Source organism: Notothenia rossii, assembly GCF_949606895.1.
Source record: "Notothenia rossii genome assembly, chromosome: 7".
Classification (NCBI taxonomy): Eukaryota; Metazoa; Chordata; class Actinopteri; order Perciformes; family Nototheniidae; genus Notothenia; species Notothenia rossii.
In genome coordinates, this window is record NC_136905.1 from 63415631 (window position 1) to 63434684 (window position 19054).

At 43.2% G+C, this 19054-nt stretch overlaps 1 protein-coding gene across 2 annotated transcripts in view; it reads left to right on the forward strand.

Annotated features, from left to right (window-relative positions):
* The window catches only part of babam2 (BRISC and BRCA1 A complex member 2), a 97177-nt gene that overhangs the window by 48630 nt on the left and 29493 nt on the right, over nt 1–19054 (forward strand). The gene's annotated exons all lie outside the window — the stretch shown is intronic.

Consider the following 19054-nt stretch of genomic DNA (forward strand, 5'->3'; position numbering starts at 1 on the left):
ACTAAAGTATATCTAATCTTGTAATTCAATAATATATAGTCTTTATATATTAAATAATCATAATTATAATGTAAATGTTTACATTACACTTCTTTATTTGTTATGCTCATACTTTAACCTTTACAATCGTTTGCTTTAATATGCAGTATATTTTTTGTATATTTTTGTGTTTGCTTCCTCCTGCTCCCTTTCGGACACATACTGTATGATTTATTATTATTATTAATATGAAGATATTATTAAGATAAGATAAGATGTTTTTGTTGATTGAACATTTTAGTTTAGAATGTGCTGTCCCACGGTAATTCAGAAGGCTCACAGGTCACATTCCGACCATTATTTAAAACAATAGGTGCTTTCACACCGTTTACAGTTTGATTTGTATAGAGGGAGCTCTGTCAGTTTTCGAATTACCCATTTGCTTTCGGCGAGCCCTATTTTTCAGAGCACATCCTGCTACTAAATATGTCACACGCACGCTCTGTTGACTGGCGCAGCAGCGCGGATGCGATCAATTGCTATAAAAATACTCTTCTACTAATACAAACGGTGTCACTATGCCGGCGGATGTGGCCGTTGTTGAAGCCTCTTCAGGCTCCGCATCGGCAGGCCTCTTCCTCGGTGTGGAGCTGTCAAGCTCGAACCTAACGCCGCTTACAGCCGGCCAACTAAAAGTTGTTTTCCGTTCACGTTGTCATTTTTAGACTCCTTCGCTTCTTTGCTTGTGAATCCAAAAGCTGTGACGCTTGGCTGTTTTCGTTTTGCCATATTTTTTATGACAAAGCCAGAGTTCAAAAAATATCAATATGAACATTTAAAATACCGCGCCGGCATCACCGCCATAACCATAGCAACGTAAGTAAGAATACAAATATTAAAGTCTCCCAGTGCGTGACTTTTCCCAAAAGTTTGTAATGTAGCACCCTATGTTGTTAAAAATTACATTCTAATAGCGGGATTTGACGGGTTTAAGTAGGCCTATACAAAAACCTCTGGCGGTTCTAGTGTTAAGGTAATTAGGTACAGTAGAAGCCTTTTTTTATCAGTAACGAATTTAGCAGTTGAACATAAAAGTCAACTAACTGAGGGTCACTTGCAATGACAGTGTTGTGTCTAACTGTAAGCTCGTCACTCAGAGTAACCTACCGTTAATTTAGCTGCTGGAGAAGAAAGATCAAGGGGGGAGGGGGGGGAGAGAGCTGTGGTTGATGGGCCATTAGTTGTTTAAATACACAGCTGAGAGCTGCCGTTTCATTCAGACTGTTTAAAAAACGGTAACAACGGACTATTTTTCTTAGCGGATGCATGTCAATTTAAATCAATACAACTATTTTTTAAATCAATACATACAACTATTTTTTAAATCAATAAAAACATTTTCTAAATCCATAAAAGCATTTAAATTAATATTGGGAGTCATGTCGTTACTTTGTTGAGAATGTGGCCGTGCAATAAGCGGGATAATTTGCAGCGACTTGTTCCTTATGGGGAAAATAACACCCGTCATGTGTGTGTAGAGGTGTGTGTGGTTAAAACACTTTCATGAAGTGAAGGAATTTCCTTCTATAAAACAGCTGTGGGTAGCCGTGAGTGTCACGTACATGAATTCATAGACCAAGGCAGACTGGTGCACACACTCTCCTGTCCTGCCAGGCGACACGCCCGTTCTAAACCGTGTCCCTCACTCCTCACATCCCAAGCATGCCCAAAAAGTGTATTATGTTGTTACATCTTTTCAGATGTTATGTTTCAGTTGTGCTCTGTCTATGTTCAGTGATGCAAACTTGTCACCTTTCGGCGAAATTCGCCGTTTTGAATCCAAAATAAGTCGTTTGTGCGATTCATGTAGATCTGCAATACAAATATTTGTTTGGGTCTGGGACCCGGAGTAATCTGCGGCCGTGAGCTGTTATGTGCCATCATGACACGCATGGTGTTCTTTTTTTATATATTATAATGAAGTACGAGTTGTGTGCTCGAGTCTTCCTGCCTGTCGGCTCTGCTCATGGATGTATAATAAGGCTCTGCTGCTCCGAGATGATGGTCTAGCTTCAGCAGCTACATTACCTACGGGTGCGTTCGTTAATATTAACTGTGCGTCCGGAGTCACTGTGGCACAGACTGGACCACTGGTGAACAGCTGTTAGAACGGGCCGTTCAGGTGTTCAGAGCAGAGCTCCCTGTCGGAGCGGCAGAGCGTGATGTGAACTGAAAAGTTTTTCTGTGGCAATATTATTTAAGGAATCGTTGAGCTAGCTAGCTAGCATACATTGTCACTATCTGCTAACGTTAGCTTTAGCCTTCTATTTCTAATAGTTTTTTTCATAGGCTATAAACAGAGGTGGTATAAGTATATATTGTACTTGAGTAAAAGTAGAAGTACTCAGATCTTGTACTTGAGTAAAAGTAGAAGTACTCAGGTCTTGTACTTGAGTAAAAGTAGAAGTACTCAGATCTTGTACTTGAGTACAAGTAGAAGTACTCAGGTCTTGTACTAGAGTAAAAGTAGAAGTACTCAAATCTTGTACTTGAGTAAAGGTAGAAGCACTCAGGTCTTGTACTTGAGTAAAAGTAGAAGTACTCAGATCTTGTACTTGAGTAAAAGTAATAGTCCCAGAGTGTAGGAATACTCTGTTACAGTAAAAGTCCTGCATTAAAAATGTTCCTCAAGTAAAAGTAGAAAAGTATTATCATCAAAATATAGTGAAAGTAGCGACAGTAAAAGTAGTCATTGTGCAGATTGGTCCATTTCAGAATAATATATATGATGTGTTTTATAATGATTGATCATGAAAGTGTTCTCAAAGCTGGTAAAGGTGCAGCTAGTTTGAATGACTTTGTATACTGCAGGGTAGCTTGTGGATTTACTCCAGGTGGAACTAAAGTCTGATTTAACACTTGATTATATTTCACATCATTCATCCACATCTGTGAAGTAACTAAAGGTATTACATACATGGAGTGGAGTCAAAGTACACCATGTACCTCTGAACTGTAGTGGAGTAGAAGAACAAAGTAGCAAAACATTGAAATACTTAAATAAAGAATAAAGTACAAGTATCTCAAAATTGTGCCCAAGTACAGTACTTGTTGAGTTTATGAACTTAGTTACTTCACACCATGTGGCTATAAAGATAAAAAGACTTAAGCCTTGCACAGAGGCATGAAAATACATTTTCAAAATGCTCAACAGTGCTGCCAAAATTATAAACTGACTGCTACACAATTTAAAATAAATGCTTTTATATATTTCTATTAGATGTAACTCTTTGGCGTTTCTGTTATTATTAACACTGCTGCTTTAGTTGTTCTGACTGCTAAAATCCTCTATTATTCCGTGGGGTGGGTGAGCCGGGGGCTCGGATCCTTGTCACCTTTTTCATACCTGATGAGTTTGCATCCCTGTATGTTAAAAAGCCTCAGTCACCTTAATTCATGTAATAAAAACATCTCAGGTCAGTAACACTCAAAGCTAAATGTGCAATACCATGTTCAGCTATGTTACTATTTATAATGTTATTGTTGTTACATCAGAAGATGTACATATTGAAATGATTTCTTAACTTACAGTAGGCTATTTTTTACAATGTGTGTTGGAAGGATTTATTAAATTACAATGAATATTGTCATTGTTGAAGGCTTTTAGAGAAGGGTGAACTATAAGCCTGAATTACATAACATTTTATACCTAAAAACATAAAAGCCACAATAAATGAATCACAATTATTCTAGTTATTTTTACCTCCCGTATTGCTTTCAACCCACCAGCTTTTATGGTGTTGTTACGTCACTAACTGTAAGCTTGTCACATACAGTCTATGGTCACTCAGAGTAACCTACTGTTAATTTAGCTGCTGGAGAAGAAAGATCAAGGGGGGAGGGGGGGAGAAAGCTGTGGTTGATGGGCCATTAGTTGTGTAAATACACAGCTGAGAGCTGCCGTTTCATTCAGACTGTTTAAAAAACGGTAACAACGGACTATTTTTCTTAGCGGATGCATGTCAATTCAAATCAATACATACAACTATTTTTTAAATCAATAAAAACATTTTCTAAATCCATAAAAGCATTTAAATTAATATTGGGAGTCATGTCGTTACTTTGTTGAGAATGTGGCCATGTAATAAGCGGGATAATTTGCAGCGACTTGTTCCTTATGGGGAAAATAACACCCTTCATCCAGATGAGGATCCCTCCGCTACACTTTGGGATCCTGATCGACCGACGAAGCTCCATTAAAATATACATATTTTTGGTGAATTACTGAGTTTAGGCACGTTAATAACGTTTTAATGAAGTTGAATACAGTATATTCATATGTGTCAGTGATTTCATGTCAATTCGACGAACATAAACATAAATGATCGTGGTGAAGATGATGATTAAATTAGGATTAAAAATCGAGAGCCGGGCTGCATTTCCTCCCATTCGTTTTTTTCGAATAACAAAATTATTTTGTTAAATAACAAGATGGTGATGTTTTGTAAATGATTACATGTCTCTTATTTAGCACAGTAGTATGATATCCGTGACATATGGGTCTTAACAAAGTTCCGCTGTACATCCAGCGTACTGTATCTGACTTTATTTCACATGAGCTCCAGTGTGGAACCCAACTGCACCCCCTGGTGGATCAATGATCCATTGCAGCTGGCTTCATTATAATTACATTTATCTATCACGGGGGCGGTCTCAAGTCAAGCTGGAGGTTTTCCCTTGAGCGAGGGCAGATCACGTACCAATCACGGCCCTCGCGTTTCAAACTGTCTGAAATGAATTGCTACATCTGTATATGTATGTATATATGTACAGTGGGGCAAAAAAAGTATTTAGTCAGCCACCAATTGTGCAAGTTCTCCCACTTAAAAAGATGAGAGAGGCCTGTAATTTTCATCCTAGGTACACTTCAACTATGAGAGACAGAATGGGGGGAAAGAATCCAGAAAATCACATTGTAGGATTTTTAATGATTCATTGGTCAATTCCTCGGTAAAATAAGTATTTGGTCACCTACAAACAAACAAGATTTCTGGCTCTCACAGACCTGTAACTTCTTCTTTAAGAGCCTCCTCTATCCTCCACTTGTTAACTGTATTAATGGCACCTGTTTGAACTCGTTATCAGTATAAAAGACACCTGTCCACAACCTCAAACAGTCACACTCCAAACTCCACTATGGCCCAGACCAAAGAGCTGTCAAAGGACACCAGAAACAAAATTGTAGACCTGCACCAGGCTGGGAAGACTGAATCTGCAATAGGTAAGCAGCTTGGTATGAAGAAATCAACTGTGGGAGCAATTATTAGAAAATGGAAGACATACAAGACCACTGATAATCTCCCTCGATCTGGGGCTCCACGCAAGGTCTCACCCCGTGGGGTCAAAATGATCACAAGAACGGTGAGCAAAAATCCCTGAAACACACGGGGGGACCTAGTCAATGACCTGCAGAGAGCTGGGACCAAAGTAACAAAGGCTACCATCAGTAACACACTACGCCGCCAGGGACTCAAATCCTGCAGTGCCAGACGTGTCCCCCTGCTTAAGCCAGTACATGTCCAGGCCCGTCTGAAGTTTGCTAGAGAGCATTTAGATGATCAAGAAGCTGATTGGGAGAATGTCATATGGTCCATCCATCCATCCATCCATCCATCTTCTCCCGCTTATCCGTGGTCGGGTCGCGGAGGTAGCAGTTCCAGCAGAGAGCCCCAAACTTTCTTTTCCCTGGCCACATCAACCAGCTCTGACTGGGGGATCCCAAGGCGCTCCCAGGAAATATAATCCCTCCACCTGGTCCTAGGTCTACCCCTTGGTCTCTTCCCAGCTGGACGTGCCTGGAACACCTCCCTAGGGAGGCGCCCAGGTGGCATCCTAACTAGGTGCCCGAACCACCTCAACTGGCTCCTTTCGACGCGAAGGAGGAGCGGTTCAACTCCGAGTCCCTCCCGGATGACCGAACTTCTCACCTTATCCCTAAGGGAGACACCAGCCACCCTGCGGAGAAAACCCATCTCGGCCGCTTGTACCCGCAATCTGTAGTTCGGGTAAACTGGGAACGTCTGGAGGACGCCCAAGTTCAGGAGGCCTTCAACTCACACCTCCGGCGGTGCTTTTCGGGCATTCCTGTGGAGGTTTGGGACATTGAACCAGAGTGGTCGGTGTTCAAAGCCTCTATTGCCGAAGCCGCGGTGCGGAGCTGTGGTCTCAAGGTCCTAGATGCCTCAAGGGGCGGTAACCCTCGAACCTTCTGGTGGACACCGGTGGTCAGGGAAGCCGTCCGACTGAAGAAGGAGGCCTTCAGGGATTTGTTATCCCGGGGGACTCCCGAGGCAGTTGCAAGGTACCGACAGGCCCGAAGGGCAGCAGCCTCAGCCGTGGCCGAGGCAAAGCAGCGGGTGTGGGAGAAGTTTGGAGAAGACATGGAAAAGGACTTTCCGGCGGCACCAAAGTTGTTCTGGAAAACTGTCCGACACCTCAGGAGGGGGAAGCAGGGAACCATCCAAGCTGTGTACAGTAAGGATGGGACGTTGTTGACCTCAACTGATGGAGTGTTAGGGCGTTGGAAGGACCACTTTGAGGAACTCCTGAACCCGACAACTCCGCCCTCTATGTTAGAGCCAGAGCTGGAGTATGACGGGGGATCGACACCAATCTCCCGGGGGGAGGTCACTGAGGTCGTCAAACAACTTCACAGTGGCAAAGCCCCCGGGGGTGGATGAGATCCGCCCAGAAATGCTGAAGGCTCTGGGTGTTGAGGGACTGTCATGGTTGACACGTCTCATCAACGTTGCGTGGAAGTCGGAAAAAGTACCGAAGGAGTGGCAGACCGGGGTGGTGGTTCCCATTTTTAGAAAGGGGGATCAGGGGGTGTGTGCCAATTACAGAGGCATCACACTACTCAGCCTCCCCGGGAAAGTTTACTCTAAGGTACTCGAAAGGAGGGTCAGGCCGATTGTCGAACCTCAGATTGAGGAGGAACAATGCGGAGTCTGTCCTGGTCGTGGAACGACGGATCAGCTTTTTACTCTCGCAAGGATCCTGGAGGGGGCCTGGGAGTACGCTCATCCAGTCTACATGTGTTTTGTAGACTTGGAGAAGGCGTATGACCGGTTTCCCAGGGAGTCACTGTGGGAGGTGCTGCGGGAGTATGGGGTGAAGGGGTCTCTACTCAGGGCCATCCAATCTCTGTACTCCCAAAGCGAGAGCTGTGTCCGGGTCCTCGGCAGTAAGTCGGACCCATTTCAGATGAGGGTTGGCCTCCGCCAAGGCTGCGCTTTGTCACCAATCCTGTTTGTAATATACATGGATCGGATTTCGAGGCGTAGTCGAGGGGGAGTGGGTCTGCAGTTCGGTGGACTAAGGATTGCACGACTGCTTTTTGCAGATGATGTGGTTCTGATGGCTTCATCGGTCTGCGACCTTCAGCACTCACTGGATCGGTTTGCAACCGAGTGTGAAGCGGCTGGGATGAGGATCAGCACCTCCAAATCTGAGGCCATGGTTCTCAGCAGGAAACCGATGGACTGTCCACTCCAAGTAGAGAATGAGTCCTTACCCCAAGTGAAGGAGTTCAAGTATCTCGGGGTCTTGTTCTCGAGTGAGGGAACAATGGAGCGTGAGATGGGTCGGAGAATCGGAGGAGCGGGAGCGGTACTGCAGTCGCTTTACCGCACCGTTGTGACGAAAAGGGAGCTGAGCCAGAAGGCAAAGCTCTCTGTCTACCGCGCCATTTTCGTTCCTACCCTCACCTATGGTCATGAAGGATGGGTCATGACCGAAAGAACGAGATCGCGGGTACAAGCGGTCATATGGTCAGATGAAACCAAAATAGAACTTTTTGGTAAAAACTCAACTAGACGTGTTTGGAGGAGAAAGAATGCTGAGTTGCATCCAAAGAACACCATACCTACTGTGAAACATGGGGGTGGAAACATCATGCTTTGGGGCTGTTTTTCTGCAAAGGGACCAGGACGACTGATCCGTGTAAAGGAAAGAATTAATGGGGCCATGTATCGTGAGATTTTGAGTGACAACCTCCTTCCATCAGCAAGGGCATTGAAGATGAAATGTGGCTGGGTCTTTCAGCATGACAATGATCCCAAACACACCGCCCGGGCAACGAAGGAGTGGCTTCGTAAGAAGCATTTCAAGGTCCTGGAGTGGCCTAGCCAGTCTCCAGATCTCAACCCCATAGAAAATCTTTGGAGGGAGTTGAAAGTCTGTGTTGCCCAGCGACAGCCCCAAAACATCATTGCTCTAGAGCAGGGGTTCCCAAAGTGGACCCCAACTCGGGGGGGTCGCGAGATGACTACAAAATAAAAATGGAAAAAAAATAAAATAAAAATATTATTATAGTTTTATTATAATTATTACTTTTTTTTAAACAATTTTTGGTTTTTTAATTATTATTATTAATAATAACGTTTGCATAGCTTTTTTTTTTGACAAACCACTAGCGCATTGTTTCACAAACTTTTTTTTCCTGCAATTATTTCAGGCAGGCAGTTACCAAGTATTGTTTTTTTCCTAAAAAATCTAAAATGTTGGTCCCTTTCAAATATCATATCATATTGGTTCCAAAATGCCAAGATGGTGACAACCAAGAAACATTAAAAAATAGCCAAAAATGTTAAAAACTGTTTGCATTAAGGACATCAAATAAAGCCACAATTGTAAATAAAGTCAAGTGATAAAGGTCAAAGGGTTAGCTTATTGGTTTCTATACAGATGTCAAGCGCTTTTTGTGTCATACATCCTCACCTCCTTTCACTGACCCATCTCTTGCAGCTACACACTGCGTTGACAGGCGGGTTGTCAGAAAGGTCGTGCCCCGAGGTGCAAGAGTCAGGCGTTCTCCATCATTCCTTTTCGTGACACACGACTAGTGGCACCAAATCCTGGCCTCAAGACGAGGTGCTTTGCCACAACACAAAACGTGATCTCCTTGACCTTTTATTTCTTTCACTTTGTCTTTGCTGTATGACAGCTCCTATCTTTCTTCCTCCTCCTCCATGTTTTTTCATTTCCTATTGAAATGTTCTGTTACGCAGTGCGACCATGCTATGCTAGTAATTCTCAGAGGTGAGACTTTATCAGAGGCACCTCAGTGCGCTCACATTCCATCGATGATGACACACATTTGGCCTATTAAGTCTTGCTTCATCATATCATAGCTAGGTGTGGGACCATATGCAGTGACTAATGCCACAGAATGCCTCTGACGTTGGTGAATTGATAATTGTTTGCACAAGATAAACATATTCCTCACTGTAACTGAGTCATTTCTTGCATCATGATGTCATGGCAAACATGCATTCGGGAAACATATCACTGTTTCTCATCTCAATGGTGATGACACTTGTTTGTATCTGATTATCTTTTCGTTTTATTAGTGTCTTACATATGCTGATAAATCATACATTATAACCAGTAGATTTTTTTGCACAATAGAGTTTCTTTTTCGTATCTGTCTGCCTGTTGGAAGAAAAAGCCCACCCCCTTTTTACTAAAGTTCTTTACATCCTCATGAGTAAATATAAATAAAGCACTCATCTTCTATACCTGGAAATGCCATGTGCCTTTTAGAAGACATGCAAGATAGGATGCTTCCGTCACCTTCTTTTGAAGTGTGGAAGTCAATGGCAGCAGATTATTTAAGGAGATGAAGGATGGAACTGTAGAATCCTCAGTGGAGTTGGTGAATTAAAGAGGAATCACAGCCTGGGGAGGGTTGGTTAGAGAGCGCAGAGCTCAAATCCACTACCTAATGCTCCAGTGACCCCAATATGACTCCCTGATACCAAAGGTCATGCCCGCCTCCTGTCTCCCCTCGGCGAATCTGCGACTTAGAATCACCCACCATAGCCCCACCCCCCACCCCATCACCACCCACACTGCGTCGAAGATTCCCACCCACCTGCTTGTACCCCCAGCTGAGCATCAGAGGTTTCCAGCATAACATTCTCCTGAGACCATCCCCCCCTCGTCCTCCTCTTCTTCCTCCGCCCCCCCACACTTCTCCACGCCCCCATGGAATTACTTCTATCTGGCCTACTTTCCGCCCTCGCTCTACATCAAGTTGTATATTATCTATATGTTGTCTTCTTTTCTGCAACACCTCCAAATGTTCTCCTTCATAATCCTTTGTTTGTTTTTCTCTGCGTTCGACCCCAGTTTTATTCAGCTTTCATTTAACTCTCAATTCCTTGTCCTTCTGTGCGCCTTTCTCTGCCTTCTGTTGGCTTTTTATTAACACATTGGTGGCTTCAGGGTGAAATTGTGTCCCTATATGTTGCCTGTCTGTGCTCATTTGTCTTGGCTTTCGCTTACCCTTGGCTTACCAATGGCTTGAAAAAGCCCCACATTACTGAAGAATTCGGCTGTTTTTGTCCAAGTGTTCCTTCCTTCCTTTTCTGTTCTCTAAACAGGTTGTCGGTGGGGTCTTGAAAAGTATTAAAAGTTGATCAATCAATTTAGTGAAAATTAAGGCTATTAAAAAGTATTAAACGTCGTAGGACCAGGTGTGTATTGTGATTCGGTGTAGTTTTATTTATTGCATCCCGTTGGGTTTGATGTCATCTGAACAGGACATTGCTGCTTGACAGCGCGCGAAGGTCCCTTTACGCAGGTTGTTAAATAACTTCGTTATGGGGAAATGCAAGTTTGCGTCCAAATGGTTGGAAGATAAGGAGGAAGGACAATCAATACTGTATATAGTGAATGTGAGGTAAAGTGTGTCGCCAATGTAACCGGTTAAAACTCAAAGTGGTGATGAGGTCTTAAAATGTATGGTAAGGGTCTTAAAAAAGATCTTAAAAAGGTATTACATTTGACTTCAGGATTCCTGCATATACCCTGCTAAAGCAATTTACAAAAACGTTTGCATGTCAAATATAATATCCTTGTGCATTTAGTGGTTTGTGGTAGGAAAAATTGGTTTGTGGTATAGGAGAAATCGTCTTGAAAAAAGAAATGTCTTAGTTTCACTTAAGACATTAGGCAGCGCCCAATTTAGGCTCTGCAGTAGTTCAAATGACCAAATTAGACTCATTAATGGTGCAGTGGGACAAAAACACCCTGCAACACTGTCAGTGAAGCACAATTAATGTAATTACAATTATCACCCCCAGTAAATGCCAAGATAACGGAAGTGCGTTCGGCCCTCTGCTCAAAGTCTTGCAATGAATGCTCATGGCGTTTGTATATCAAATCTCCAGTCAGATAAGATTGGTAGACATTAGAATGAATTGTTCTCGTAAATTTGAGATTTGAGATGTAATACCATCACCACATGGTCTATAAGTCACATGAAACTTACATTATAAGTCACACCGTATTGTGTCATTAGTACGAACATACTACACTCATTCATTCATTTCTTCATCCACATGCTAACACACATACTTGAGTCACCCTTGTGGCTCGCAGCCCTAGCATCACACATTTGATATTCACACAGACGGTACAGATCATTGCAGTGACATGCTATTAGTGACACACTATCACTGACACTTGGCCACAGTCACACATATGACTCGTGTTTCGGTGAAATAATGATCGGCCTGCTTAAGTGTCTCAGTGGCACATCTGTTGGTCATCTGCCAGTTATTGTCACAAAGATTACTGCGGAGGAAGATGGATATTTCAAAAGATTTGGAGAGCGCTGAAATGAAAAAACGTCCTTTAGTGATTTCAAACATATAGAATGGTTGGCATTATTGCACTAGGATGTTTACATACACGTTAGCATCTTTTTTGTACAGGTTGTATCAATCTTTATTTCTATGACTTAGTAATAAGTTTCTCATTGGTTCTCATTTCCAAGAAGTGGAGGCTAAGCGTGCAGGTTGTTAGGGTGGAGACTCCTATTACACAAGTGCTGGGCTTTAGCAACACACAGCACAACTTGTTCTCAGCTTCTTTCATTTACATTAAAGTGGACCTATCATGCTATATTTGAATAATATAGTGTAGGACCATACCTATATAAGGCATATTTATACTTTTTATTTTTCAAAATACCAAACAGATCATGCATTTTAGCCATTCCACATTTTGCTCAATTTAACACTGTCTTTTCATGGGCTGATTCTGTGAGAACAGCACCATCTACAGGCCTGGCATATGTACTACAGCGTCTCCAGCGCTTTCGAACGGCAATGTCCGTGGCTGTCTCCTCCTGATTGGTGGAGTTGGCCCAATAGCCGTAGCGCCTTCTGTGACGTCATAGAAGTGTTCAAATCTGGATCAGTCTGTATCAAATCCATTGCAGCCCCTTTTTAAGAGATTTGGGTATGGAGGAAAATAGAGAGGGTTGTGTTTTATGACACTTGGTGAGTTCCCTGGAACACCGGGGACACATATTCATGTATAAAAGACGTACAAAAGTGCATTTTACATGATAGGTCACCTTTAAACTGGATTAGACTGATTTAGTGAATGTCCGTGGAGGTGTGAACTTTATTATCGTCTTTCTATAAATTAATTACTGAAATTGCCCCTAGTGTATTTACTTACCCAAGTAAAGTAAGTTAGTTTCCATTTCTGATTCAACTATTGTCGCTTTTGAAGAACCTCTGATTAGCCTTAACATTTCAAAGGCCTTCCTTAAAAATTGGAAACACAGCTTCTTAAATTTTCTTAGAACGCCCTTGTCAACCTTCCTTTTGTTTCAAATTGAAATGGTTTTATTTATAATAATAATAATAATAATAAATGGGATTTATATAGCGCTTTTCTAGACCCAAAGACGCTTTACATTATGAGTCAGGTCAACAAACAAAACAAGAACAAAAACACAAACAAAAACAAAAAACTAAATAAAAACAGAAAAGCAGTCAGGAGGATGTTGGTTCAGAGGGGGGAGGGGCGGGTTTAAGGATAAGCAGAGTTGAAGAGGTGGGTTTTGAGACGGGACTGGAACAGGGTGAGGGAATCAGACTCACGGAGGTCTTGGGGGAGGGAGTTCCAGAGCTTCGGGGCTGCCACAGAGAAGGCTCTGTCCCCGAAGCTCCGGAGTTTTGCCTTGGGGATTGAGAGCAAACCGGCTGAGGTGGATCTGAGGGACTGGGGTAGTTGGTAGAGGATGAGGAGGCCAGTGAGGTAGGTGGGGGCCAGATGGCGGAGGGCTTTATAGGTGAGGACCAGGAGTTTGTAGTGAATGCGGTGTGAGACGGGAAGCCAGTGGAGTTCTTTGAGGACCGGGGTGATGTGATGCCATGATTTGGTGTGGGTGAGGAGTCTGGCGGCTGCGTTCTGGACACGCTGGAGTCTGTTGAGGGATGTTGTGCTGATGCCGAAGAGGAGTGAGTTGCAATAGTCAAGGCGGGAGGAGATGAAGGCGTGAATGAGTCGCTCAGCTGCGGGGCGGGTGAGAGAGGGACGGAGTTTGGCGATATTGCGGAGGTGGAAAAATGAGGTTTTTACAACTTTGCGGATGTGGGGGTCGAGGGAGAGGGCGGGGTCGAATATCACGCCAAGGTTGCGTGCCTGGGTGGAGGGGGAAACAGGGGTGCCATCGATGGTGAGTGTCAGGTTGGGGGTTTTGCTGAGGGTGGATTTGGAGCCGATGAGGAGGAGTTCAGTTTTATTGCTGTTGAGTTTGAGGAAGTTGTGTTGCATCCAGGATTTTACTTGAGACAGAAAAATGCAAAGGGAAAATAAACATGTTTCCATTTCAAAGCTATATTTACAAGGTAACTATGTATTGGTATCACTCCAATGCCTAAAGCCTATACGATATTGATAGAAATAAGTTTCACTCTTTGTGTTTCAAACTAAATGCCAATTAACTTGGGAACATTCTGGATATATTTGTTTTTGTTGCCACACCCCTCAAACTTGACTTGCACGAACAGAAGTTTTTTCTTTTTCTTCAGTTTCAAAACACACCCTATATACAAAGCTTTTGTGACTGCGGCAAAAGGGCAGTGTTTAGGTGTTGGCAATGTTCTACCAGCATGGGTTCAGGTGAACATCATGTGCTCTCTAATCTCTCCACTGTTGTCCTATGTTGTGAAACAAAAAATCCTGCTTAATAATCCACCATGGCTGTTTTAGATCAGTTTAAGCATGGGCTGAGAGTTTGTTGGTCAGATATTTCAGAAGAGGACATCGGGCCTCTTGGACATGCGTGCCAATTGGGTTGTGGTGACTTGTGCTTGCGTTTGCATATTCAGTATTTTGAGGTGGAGGGAGCGGGATCATCATGGCCTCTGGGGTACACTACATCTCTGCTCATCCCCTCCCCACAAGCAGCAGCAGTAGCAGCACATCATTAGGAACAATACCCTCAACTCTCTTTCTCAATCAGAACATTTCATGTCATGCAATGAGACATTTTGGCAGCTGCCACCTTGACCCGTTGCTTTCCCGCCCTCGGGGTCGATGGCGTAAGTCTCCGTCAAACTTATGAAAAGGCTGGCACAAACACAGTATCTCTGAAATCCATTCACTATATTATGTTCGAGGACTCCAAGTTTTTTATTAACATGTCATACTGGTCAGTGCTTTTGGTGCCGCCAACGGTTTTGACGTTATTTTTGGAAGAAATGTCTTGCCAAGTTTACAAAATAAGATTCCTAGAACCTCTTTAGTTAAAACGTATGATTTGATAGATGATATTTGATCATTCACACACTTCCAGAAACTACATTAAGGTGGCTGAGAACAGGTCATGAAGTTCTTGTTCTTTTCGTCTCATGTGAATAAATGGTTTCACAAATTCTCCCAAGAAATCTGAGATTATAGGGCTTATTAATATAATTAGACTGCAAATTGACTGTGTGTTATGATTAGTTACAAACAGGTAGAGACAGGATGAAAAGGCATGTTGTAAAGTAATGCCTTGAAGTTAAGCTGCACTCAACCCAAATCAGGTGATGCAGTGTTAAACGTAAGGTTGTGTGGCGGTGTGGGAGTGTAACTTAATTAACGGCACATTTACTGTACACCCAGGCACCTGCAGAACTATCATTGTCGTTTTACTCCCTCGTGACAGCATTGTACAGCTCTGGATCGCAGGTTACCTGATTGGCCATTGCCGCGTGATGTCTGTCAACTTTTAGCCGCAGGGCATCAGGGTTTATTCCTGCATCCCCCAAAAATACTTCTCCTACTTAAACAAACAACAGGACTGGCGCCTGATTTGTTGTGAATTCAGCCTTAATGGACTGCAATAGCTCACCAAGTAGTACGGACGAACAACGGGCCATTGTTTGAACTGCTTTTGCCTCTTCATTATCAGGGAAAATTAACCCATCTGACTTTTTTCCACCAAAAAAACACAAATATATGCATATTTTATACAAATGGCTTCATGAACAGCTCACAATCAACAGATGGGTATACATTCGAACTTTAACTTATGACATTTAGAATAAATCATATACCTACTCCTGATATTACTGTGGTTGATCAGTTTGCTTTCATACCGCAATAACCCACACCAGGATCCACTTGTAGTCGGTCAGACTCACATTTTCAAGCAGTCCATCTCCGGATTTTTGGTCTGTATCAACATTAAATTGACAGCTTTCACACCAGCCCAAGTTAACGTTATTAACCAAGGAACAAGGATTTATTTTAACAGAACCAAGCACCCTGAGTTAGCCTTGATCATCAAGTGAACCTAACCCAGCGTTTCTCAAAGTGTGGGGCACGCCCCACTGGTGGGGCGTAGAGATGTGATAGGTGGGTTGCGAATGGACGTGATGATTTTTTTATAAATGTTTAGGATCTCAGGCCGGAATCGAACCTGGGTCCTCGCGGGTGGTAGTGGACTGTTACAGCCGGAGACTCGCAACGGCGGTGGACTTTCACAGTGCCACTGCGCCGGAGCCGCCGGTGCCTTGCAACGGCGGGTGGCGGCGTCGGATGCGGTACCGGCGCTGTGCAAGTCCACGGCCCACCTATGCCAGACCAGGAAAAGTCCAGAATCTCCCGATGGCCATTCCGAGCCTGCTCACAGACACACAACTGAAACCAAAATAATTTACAGACATATGTAAAAATCTCTCATACACACATGTGAAACGCTCTCACACACAACAGCGTTGCAGTCGGGAATAAAAACAATGTGGAGCGGCACCTCACCACTTAATTTAACCGTCGCACTTTTCAAAATCCCGTTTGTGTCCCCCAACTTTACAAATAGGCCTATGTTTATTTTTTAACGCAAGCCGTCAAAGCCACAGAGGAGCACACAGCCTCTGTGAGCGAGCGAGACAGAGGGAGAGAGAGAGAGCTAGAGAGAGCACACCTTTATCTATTTAATATAGCCTAGTTGTAAAAAATAAAGTAAGAAATCATTCCAATGTGTACTATAAGACAGTCACAAAAAAAAAATATGCATAAATAAATAGAAAGAATGCTAACTAGGTAACATAAGATAAGAATAAATAAGTTTTAATGATTTGTTGTTGGTTGTGATCATATTCTAAAGATGTTTGGATCATTGAAAAGTATACAGCTCCCTTTCATATGAGTGTTGAGAGCTGTATTCATAAATACATGTTGTGCTCAAAGTGCAGCAGATTGATGCATTTGACTTCAACATTTAAAAAAAACTCTTCCCGGGGGTGCATGCCCCCGGACCCTTCTAGACGAGGTGAGGTCCACCCCCAAATAAAGCAGGTTAAAATAATTGAATTGAATACATTTTCTTTTAGTAAACACTGAAAACGGGTCCCACAGACCCAAACAGCACACAAAGGTTAGAGGTAAGCATTTAATAATGTTAAAAATGTGCTAAATATATACACTGCAAAAAAACAAAAAAAAAGGGGATTAAAAGTAGCTCACGACTTGTTTTATTTTTTTAAAGTAGCTCTCATCCTAACAAAGGTTGGAGACCCCTGTTATAGAACGATACATTTGACAATTTTAAGCTTGGCCTACCATTTTATTGGAGCGATGAGGAACAGGTGGGGTTTGAAAAGGCCCACCTGTTCAAAGTGGGGATGACAGAAAAAGTTTGAGAACCACTGCCCTAACCCATGTTCCAGAGTTCTTCAAAATGTCTTACCTGACTTCCAGCCGCTGCCTTGTACTCATTGTGTGTCCAGCACATGTACAGGGGCACTCAAAGCCGCTCGCCTAGAAGCTGGACATGTCCTTGCACAACAACCATGCTGTCAATCAATCGCCCCATTACGTTGGGCATGACATTTAAAGTTGGGCGAAGAAGGCGGACAAAGTGCCCTTACCTCCTCCGTACGAGCCCTGCAGTAGAGCCCCTGTGTAGTGTTCGCGGATGAGTGTGTTTGTGTGTGTTGTGACTTTGGCCAGCCTTGGTCTGGCATAAGGACAGCTGTCACATCTCCAACCTGTCACATGCAACACAGAGGAGATGCTAGAGGCCGGGGCATCAGGACCCAAGGAAAAGGAGTCTGTGTGTATGTGCGTGTTCATGTGTCTGAAAGAGTAAGGCGGACAGAAGACGTGGGGTGGTGGCCACGTGAAAGGCTTTGACTCCGAGGCACCCTCTAACCTTGATGTCCACACGCTCGCGCACACCAAACCCGCTTTCTGAAATCCAGTCCTTGAGCATTTGAGTCACTTATCCCCCAGAGGCGTGTAGTAAATACTGCTTTGACGTTGAACCGCCAACCCTTCAGGACCCCCCTTGTCTTGCACTCCTCTAACCCGGGCCATTTCAGTGCTCATTACTTACCAAAGAAGAAGTCTCTTCATTAAGGGTCCTGCCTATGGCCTGCGGAGGAAAGGCTTTTTGTAATGTCCCTACTCGACTAACTCTTTACATAAGCAAGCAGCAGTTGCCCTCAAGTGTATTTGGTTAAAAGGGCTTAAGATGTGTGTATGTGTGCACAGAAATATTAATGGCCATTTGGGGGCTTTTATTTCCTCACAGAGCTCTTCCGTTTCAATGTAAGTAATGGTTTCAATGCAGGTTCAAAGGTCAGCTTCTGTTCTCATTAGGCTATCTATTCACAGCTTCCTGTTTGGATTTGCAAAGTTTTGGAAGAAGAGAGTCATGAGAGACGTTTTAAAATGCCTCTAATTTACAACCGCACTGCAAGGCCACCCCTGGCAGTTAAACAGCTTCAGAGACACAAAGATTTGTTTTGCTCTTAGTAGTCATTAAAAGCTACAATATTTTAAAATGAAGTTATAAAAGCTGCATTGCCTTGTCACATGTGTCTATCTATTACATTAATTTCCCCCTCAGGATGAATTATAACAACCTTGGTGACGTTTCCCTCTGAGCATTCACAAGGTCAATAGATTATAGTCATATAGAATAATACATTGAGACATCTGCTCGACTGTACTTTGTGTTTAGTGCTAATTACGTTATTTTCATATGTTAAAATATAAAATTAAGATAGTAAACTTGGGAGAACATTATAGATGGTTGATATCATTGTTACTTTTCCCTAACCCCTCCTTCAAAGTTTGAAATACATGTGGTGGTGTATAGTTATACAAGGCCAGAATAAAAAAAGCATTCTCTACATCGTTTCAGCACATGAATTTAGAATGGCAACAGCTAAAAGTTAAAGGTTCTGCCTTTTAGTTTTAGTTTCATTGTTTCACTGATGCAACATGACTTGTGACAGCTCTCCGCTGTCCACAGCTGGGACAAAAGGAGTCATTCCTCAAAAAGGCTCTCCCTTCTGCAGCGCCCTCAGTGAGACCCAGTCCAGCCGGCACAGAGCTGTCCCGTGTTCTTCTTCTGGCCCTCTCACCTTCCTGTTGCTTCTCATCCGTCTGTTTACTCTTACCCAGTCCAAAAGAAGCATCCATTAAATCAGCTTTAGAGATGAGAACGGGACTTGACAGCTACAAACTGGAGCAAAACAATCTATTCCCCAAACCCCACGCCCACCCCGGCCCCACGCCTGTCCCTATCTGTCCCATATCGTCAGCGGCAGAAACCTGCGAGCGCTGCTGTGAGACAGAGAGCAGTTCTTGTTTACTGATGCACACTTTATTGATGTGAGCTGATTCCATCAGGCAACACTTTTGGATGCCACACACCCCGCTGTCTTTCATTGCCTCCCTTCTACTCTTTATGTCTTTACGCACTAATGTA